Source organism: Emys orbicularis, chromosome 1, assembly GCF_028017835.1.
Source record: "Emys orbicularis isolate rEmyOrb1 chromosome 1, rEmyOrb1.hap1, whole genome shotgun sequence".
In the NCBI taxonomy this organism is placed as follows: Eukaryota; Metazoa; Chordata; order Testudines; family Emydidae; genus Emys; species Emys orbicularis.
In genome coordinates, this window is record NC_088683.1 from 372,368,949 (window position 1) to 372,377,033 (window position 8,085).

The 8,085-nt window shown below is 47.6% G+C and overlaps 1 pseudogene; it reads right to left on the reverse strand.

Moving 5' to 3' along the window:
• Nucleotides 1-3,184: 3,184 nt before the first annotated feature.
• Nucleotides 3,185-4,131, reverse strand: LOC135884017 (olfactory receptor 52M1-like; annotated as a pseudogene).
• Nucleotides 4,132-8,085: the final 3,954 nt, after the last annotated feature.

The window sequence follows — 8,085 nt, forward strand, 5'->3', positions numbered from 1 at the left end:
TTATCTTTGAAAACTCATGGCAACTCATGGCAATTGGGGGAGGTCCCGGATGACTGGAAAAAGGCTAATGTAGTGCCCATCTTTAAAAAAGGGAAGAAGGACGATCCAGGGAACTACAGGCCAGTCAGCCTCACCTCAGTCCCTGGAAAAATCATGGAGCAGGTCCTCAAGGAATCAATTCTGAAGCACTTAGAGGAGAGGAAAGTGATCAGGAACAGTCAGCATGGATTCACCAAGGGCAAGTTATGCCTGACTAACCTAATTGCCTTCTATGAGGAGATAACTGGCTCTGTGGATGAGGGGAAAGCAGTGGATGTGTTATTCCTTGAATTTAGCAAAGCTTTTGATACAGTCTTCCACAGTATTCTTGCCAGCAAGTTAAAGAAGTATGGGCTGGATGAATGGTCTATAAGGTGGATAGAAAGCTGACTAGATCGTCGGGCTCAACGGCTCCATGTCTAGTTGGCAGCCGGTTTCAAGTGGAGTGCCCCAGGGATTGGTCCTTTTAGGGCCGGTTTTGTTCAATATCTTCATTAATGATCTGGAGGATGGCGTGGACTGCACTCTCAGCAAGTTTGCAGATGACACTAAACTGGGATGAGTGGTAGGTACGCTGGAGGGTAGGGATAGGATACAGAGGGACCTAGACAAATTAGAGGATTGGGCCAAAAGAAACCTGATGAGGTTCAATAAGGACAAGTGCAGAGTCCTGCACTTAGGACGGAAGACTCTCATGCAGTGTTACAGACTAGGGACCGAATGGCTAGGAAGCAGTTCTGCAGAAAAGGACCTAGGGGTTACAGTGGACGAGAGGCTGGATATGAGTCAACAGTGTGCCCTTGTTGCCAAGAAGGCTAACGGCATTTTGGGATCTATAAGTAGGGGCATTGCCAGCAGATCGAGGGATGTGATCCTTCTCCTCTATTCGACATTGGTGAGGCCTCATCTGGAGTACTGTGTCCAGTTTTGGGCCCCACACTACAAGAAGGATGTGGAAAAATTGGAAAGAGTCCAGTGGAGGGCAACAAAAATGATTAGGAGGCTGGAGCACATGACTTATGAGGAAAGGCTGAGGGAAGTGGGATTGTTTAGTCTGCAGAAGAGAAGAATGAGGGGGGATTTGATAGCTGCTTTCAACTATCTGAAAGGGGATTCCAAAGAGGATGGATCTAGCTGTTCTCAGTGGTACCTGATGACAGAACAAGGAGTAATGGTCTCAAGTTGCAGTTGGGGAGGTTTAGGTTGAATGTTAGGAAAAACTTTTTCACTAGGAGGGTGGTGAAGCACTGGAATAGGTTACCTAGGGAGGTGGTGGAATCTCCTTCCTTAGAGGTTTTTAAGGTCAGGCTTGACAAAGCCCTGGCTGAGATGATTTAGTTGGGAATTGGTCCTGCTTTGAGCAGGGAGTTGGACTAGATGACCTCCTGAGGTCCCTTCCAACCCTGATATTCTATGATTCTATGATTCTAAGTTCCATTTATTCTCATTACCATTGACGCACAACCTGTATCCTGTGATTAAAACACATGTCTGAGCCAGGCATGCTTTTACAGTATTTTTATGATCTAATATTAAACTTCTGGGTAATTTTGTGCAATATTATCACTTAGTGCCTCTTTTCCCATAATCTTAGGGCATTGGGTTATTTTCCAGTCACTTATGCCATCATTTCTTGTCTCCAACACCTACAATAGCTAAACTAAAGTCTTGTAGGCCTCAACCTACAGGTTCTTGCGTTCCAGCTTGTCTTACTCATGTCTAGAACTTGGTTCCTCTAAATACTGATCAGTCTCACACGTCTATAATCCCACAACTTAACCCTAATTAACATACAGTGAAAATATAGTATAACATATTGATTACTCATAACATCACAAAATAAATCAATAATGAACTAAAATTACTGGCTACAATTTAGACCCCATCATTTTATATGTATAGTTGGGATGATGTTTTCCAATGTGCATTACTTCGTCCACATCATCCTGGAGCATCTTTGGGATTTGGTCAGAGCCTTCCAGGGTGTTCAGGGGCCACCTCCTGGAACTCCTGGCTTCTCCTCCAGCTGGAACCTGTCTCTGCTGCAGCCAGAGCCCTGCAACCAACGAGTCCCCTCTGACACCCTGGTGCATCTCTCCTGCCCCAGCGTCTTCTGACTCATCCAGTCTCTGTGTTTTTGAAGGGCTGGAACAACACTTCCTCTCTCTGTTCCCTTTTCTGGGGATGTTCCATTTCTTCCATGGCCACCCCTCTGCAGAGAAGCTGGAGAAAACTGCTTTTATCTAGAATTAAGTTATTCCCTCCTTCTACTGGGTGAGCTCTCGCTGGGGCTGAGAGTCAATAACCAACCTATTTATAGAGAGATGTCTCTGCCTCAGCCTTCTGCCCCTTCATACAAGGTGGGTGAGAGAAGAGTACAGGAAAAGCCCAAAGACATAGTGGATACAGACGATTTCTATAACAAAGGGTGAGTTAATGGGATTTCCACCCATCTAGGTTTTATCTGGACACTCTGTTTTTTTGGCTTCTGTGTCTGGGTGCCATGCAGGGTTGTCAGGTGCCTGGTTTTGAACTAGAAAGTCCAGCCAAGAAGAGCATCTAGCTGTGTCTGGTTCCTGCAGGGCAGGGTGGAGGCACTGGGTCATTTGCCCAGGCCTGCCCCTCCTCAGCCAGGGCCACATCATACCAACAGGCAGGCCCCTTGTCAGGCTTCAGCAGCTCCAACCAGTCCCAGAGAAGAGGGAGCCCACCTGGGGCAGAGATGGAGGTGGAGAAGATCCAGCGAGTGATGGGAGGAGGGGAGTAGAGAAGCCAGGGACAAGGGCAGGGAAATGGTGGAAGAAATGGAAAATGGAGCTGGGTCTCAATGGACTAGGTGGGGCATGGGAAGGGGCCTAGGGGAAATATGTGGGGCAGAGGTCAGGGTCTTAAGGGAATGGAGGAGGGCAGGGGGGAGTCGTGAGGTCCAATTACCAGCAGTTTGAAAGGTGGCAACCCAATGAGTTAATGAGTGGTATACAGACTGATTCTCCAGTTCTCATACTGACAGCACAGTAAGGTCAGGGAAGGGTTTAATGTCTCTCTGACTGCCCATTGAGTGATTCAGGGAAGAGGGCCCAGCACCATGTCACCAGCCAGCTCTGCACAGAGCTTGGTCTGAGAGCCAGACCACCAGGAGAAAACTTTAGGTCCCTTTATGAGTATAGAGCCAGAGCAGCCTGTCCCGGATCTGTCTGGTCCTCACCCCATAGATGATGGGGTTCAGCATGGGGGGCAGCAAGAGGCATATGTTGGCAATGAGAAGGTGGAAATGTATGGCCACATTCTGCCCAAACCGGTACATGAGGGAGGAGAAGAGACCTGGGATGTAAAAGCCTAAGATGGCACAGAGGTGGGAGCCACAGGTCCCAAAAGTCTTGAGCCGGGCGTCCTTTGTGGGGAGGCGGAAGATGGCCCTGAGGATCTGGATATAGGACACAGCAATAAAAATCGCATCCAGACCCATCACACAGAATATCACAAAAAGGCCGTAGTAACTACTGACGCGGGTATCGGCGCAGGCCAGCTTCACCACGGCTATGTGTGAGCAAAATGGCTCAGGAATGATGTTGGTTCTGCAATATGGCCATTGCCTTACCAGGAAGGGCAAGGGCAATGCAAGCAAGCCACTACGCAGCACTATGGCCAGGCCAATCTTGGCCACCACGGGGTTTGTGAGGATGGTGGAATGTCTCAGGGATGGCAGATGGCCACGTAGCGATCAAAAGCCATGGCCACGAAGATCCCAGACTCCATCGCTAAGAAGCAGTGAATGAAGTACATCTGGGTGAGGCAGGCACTGAAATCGATCTCCCTGGAATTGAACCAGAAGATGCTCAGCATTTTGGGCACAATGGTCATGGACATGACCAGATCGGTAATTGCCAGCATGCAGAGGAAATAGTACATGGGCCCATGGAGACTCGGCTCCATCTTCACGATGAAAAGGATGGTGAAGTTCCCCAAGATGGCTATGACGTACATGGTGCAGAAGGGGATGGAGATCCAGACATGGGCTGCCTCCAGGCCAGGAATGCCCAGCAGGATGAAGGTGGAGGGGTTCGTGAAGTCTGTTGTGTTGGAATCTGACATGGAGTAGGGGAGAAGGTGTCCAACTCTGAGGCAGAAGGGTGTCTCCTGAATATACTGTATGTTCCCCTGACTTCCTGTATGTGCCCAGAGTCTAGGGTGTTTGTCGCAGGACAAATGCCTGAATGGAGAGACAAAGTTAATATGAGAAACTGCATGCACATGCTTAGGGAGATCTGAGAATGGAAAAAAAAACATTTTTGAAGACGTGCGAGGGGCAAACAACCCAACTAGAACACACCTCACAGAAAGGACCTGGGCATCATTGATAGCAGCTCCACAGAAACACCTGCTCATTCACAGCAGTGGCCGACGACAGTGTTCAGATGCCTGAAGGAATCCGATGGAGAATACCCTGCTCTGGATATGTGCTCAGTTTTGGTCATCCAGTCTCTATTAAGGATATAGCAGACAGAAAGGGGATTTCTAAGACAGGCTATGAGAATGGGGGAGGCTGCCATATGCCGACTTTCCGTATGTCCCCAGGGTCTAGGGTGATGGTTGCAGTACAAATGCCTGGGTAGAGAGACAATGTTAATATGAGACACCACATGCACTACTGGGGGCTGTTCTCATGGGTGAAGCAGCTTGGTCGCTCTTCACACACTAAGAACTGACATTTTCATTATTCAGACAAATGACCCTAATAATGCCAATTCCATATTTGATGGCATGTGTCTATAATTCCTACATGTCATAGTGTGGTAAAGCACCAGGAGGAAACACGCGTGTGGATACTGGTTATCCCTCATTGCTCCTTAATGCAATGAATGCCAGGCTAGAGAGTCCATGCTGTAGGGAATTCCCCATTCACCTGGTGGCTCAAAATCTGAGCATGGAAAAAAAGCAAATCTTTGATGGGTGGAACATCCCAACTAGAATACACCTCAGTGAAAAGATGTGGCTGTCCACTGATAGCAGCTCCAGAGAAACACCTGCTCATTGGCAGTTGTGGCCAAAAGAAAGACAGTGTTCAGATATCTAATGAAAGGGATGGACATTCGCTCAGTTTTGGTCACCCGTCTCTATAAAGGATATAGCAGATAGAACGGGGATTTCTGAGACAGGCTCCGAGAATGGGGAAGGTTGCCATATGCGAACAAACTGAAAACTCTGGGACTGTTTCATTTAGAGAAGAGACAGAGGGAGCGTATGACATAGGAGAGCAAAATAAAGAATGGAACTAATTACATTGAAATGAATAGAGAACAGTTCCCAACCAGTAATGTCTATAGATACTTCGTTCTTCAAAGAGCTAATTCCCCAAAGCTGAGCAAAATTATCATCTTAACTGATTGGGAGGAAAAAATTAGACAGAAAAATGGGAATGAAATGTGGGAATTCTTTAAGAAGAGATTATTAGATAGCTTAAAACCACAAATCCACAGTCAAGAAAGTGGACAGCTTTGGAGAAAACGCTGGTTCAGTGGCAAAGTGGAGGCCGCAATTAGAGGTGAAAAACAATATCAAACAAATGGGAAAAAGGGAAAATAGAAAACAAATAATACAAACTGGAAGCTATGAAAATTGATGAGGGATGTTAAAAGCATCAGGGAAAAATCCATGCTTGGCAGGGCTAAGGATCTAAATAAGGAGTATCTTATTAAGTATATTAATAGAAAAGAAATCATAGAAAAGATGTAGGCCAATTCTGAGAGGGAGAAAGGAAGCTTTGTAATTTTTCAAAAAAAGTAGTGTGTTCAAGAAATCATTTTGTTCTGCATTTGGAAAGAAGCAGTATGAGGTACTCATATGACATGAAGTGTTGAAATACTTTCCAGTCCATTAGAAGTCAAAGAGGATGTTAAACAGTATCAACAGGAGAACCTCAGAGTTACGAACACCAGAGTTACGAACTGACCGATCAACCTTGACAAAGTTAAGAAACAATGGAAAAGCTTATATGGGATTAGTTAAAAAAAAACCTCTAGGAATATAATTAATGCCAGTCAACAACATGGTTTATGGAAAACAGGTCTTGCCATATAAACCCAATTTCATCCTTTAATGACTGTACACATTTGGTTGATCAAGGGAACTGCGCAGATGCAATAGACTTCAGTTTCTCTGAGACATTTGCTTTAGTAGGGGAAAACACTCAGATAAAAAAACACTGTACAATACCAGTGGAGCACATGTAAAATGGACTAAAAACTGGCAGATCTCAGAAAGCCATTGTCAATGGTCATTATCAGTGAATGGGGCTGTTTCTATGATCTGGAAGGAAATAGAAAATCACTGCAGATAAAATTTGTGGATGACCCAAAGATTGGCAGCGTGGTTACCATGAGGCATCCAGCACAGGTACACCAATTGATCTGGAGCATTTGGTGAGCTGGGTCTGTGCAAACAAAATGTTTTTATACAGTCACATGAAAAGTGATTCCCTCGGAACAGGCAATGCAGGCCCAACCCACAGACTGTATTATGGAACGCAGGGCCCCTGAATTGGATTTAGGGCAACACTGTGGACAATCACCTCATCATGAGCTCCCAGTGTGATGCTGTGGCCAAAACTGCTGATGTGATCCTTGGATCAGGGCCGCAGGGGATTAGCGGGGGGCCTGGCGCCGGGAGCAGGAGTTGGATCTGCCCCCCCGCACTCACACGTGGCAGCGGGAAGCAGAGTGACCTGACTCCAGCGCGCTCCACTCCCGCAGCTCCCAGCCCTGTTGCTTGGAGGAAGGGGTCAGGCCCACCCCTGCACTCACCAGCGGTGGGAAGCGGAGCAATGCGGCTGCGAGCTGGCAGAACAGAGCAAGCTGGGGCCGGTTCGCTCTGCTTCCAGCCGCCGCCCCTGGTGAGTGCAGGGGCAGGCCCGACCCCTTCTGTCGGCTCCAGTACCTCCGCTAATCCCACGAGCCATGTCACTTGGGGGAGGGGGCGTGGGGGAAGGGGTGGAATGGGGGCGGGGTGGGGGCGGAGCAGGGGTGGAAAGATATGGGGCGGGACAGAGCCCTGGCAGGGGCTTGGGGGGAAGGGGTCAAATGGGGGCGGGGCGGGGCAGGGGCGGAGCAAGGGTGCTGGCTGGGGGATGGGGTGGGCCACTGGAGCCAGCGCCGCATACACAATATGCAGCTGTCTAGGGCCCCACAAAATTTGGTGCCCCAAATTACATGGTGCCGTATGCAGCTGCATATTCTACGTATGCCTAAGGACGGCCCTGCCTTGGATGCATAAACACGGGAGTGGTGAGTTGAAGCAGGCAAAGAAATTACCTCTGCATGTGGCATTGGTGAAACTGACTGTGTCCAGTTCTGGGTTCCACATTTCAAAAGGGATGATGAAAAATTTGAGCTGGTGGAGAAAAGAGCCACAAAACTGATTGGAGGCTGCAGAAAATGCCGGACAGAGACAGAGACTAAAGAACTTTGTTTATTTATCTTAAATAGCAATAACGGGCTCTATAATCTAGCGGAGAAAGGCAGAGCAAGGCCCAATGGCTGGAAGTTGAAGCCAGACATATTCCAGTAGCAAATAAGGGCCAAACGTTTAACACTGAGGGTGATTAATCGTTGGAATAAACTGCAAAGGGAAGTGGTGGATTCTCCAACTCCCCATATCTGCAGACCCAGACTGGATTTTTTTTTTGAAGATCTGATTGAGGGCTTGTCTACACTCAAAATGCCACATCAGCACTGCCATAGCGCTTCAGCATAGACACTACTTCCACTGATGGCAGGGGTTCTCCTATCAGCGTGGGTAATCCACCTCCCCGAGAGGCGGTAGCTAGGTCAGCTGAAGATTTCATTTGTGGATCTCATACCATCTACACCAGGGTTAAGTTGAATGAGCTACATCTATCAGTGGTGTGGGTTTTCTTATTTGCTGTCTCTAAAAAAAGCAAATGTAATGTCACGTTGTGTTATTGGAGGTATAGCATGGAGGTCACAATATATGATAGTGCCTCTCTACGCGGCGTTGGTTAGGCCTCAGTTGAAGTACTGTGTTAAATTT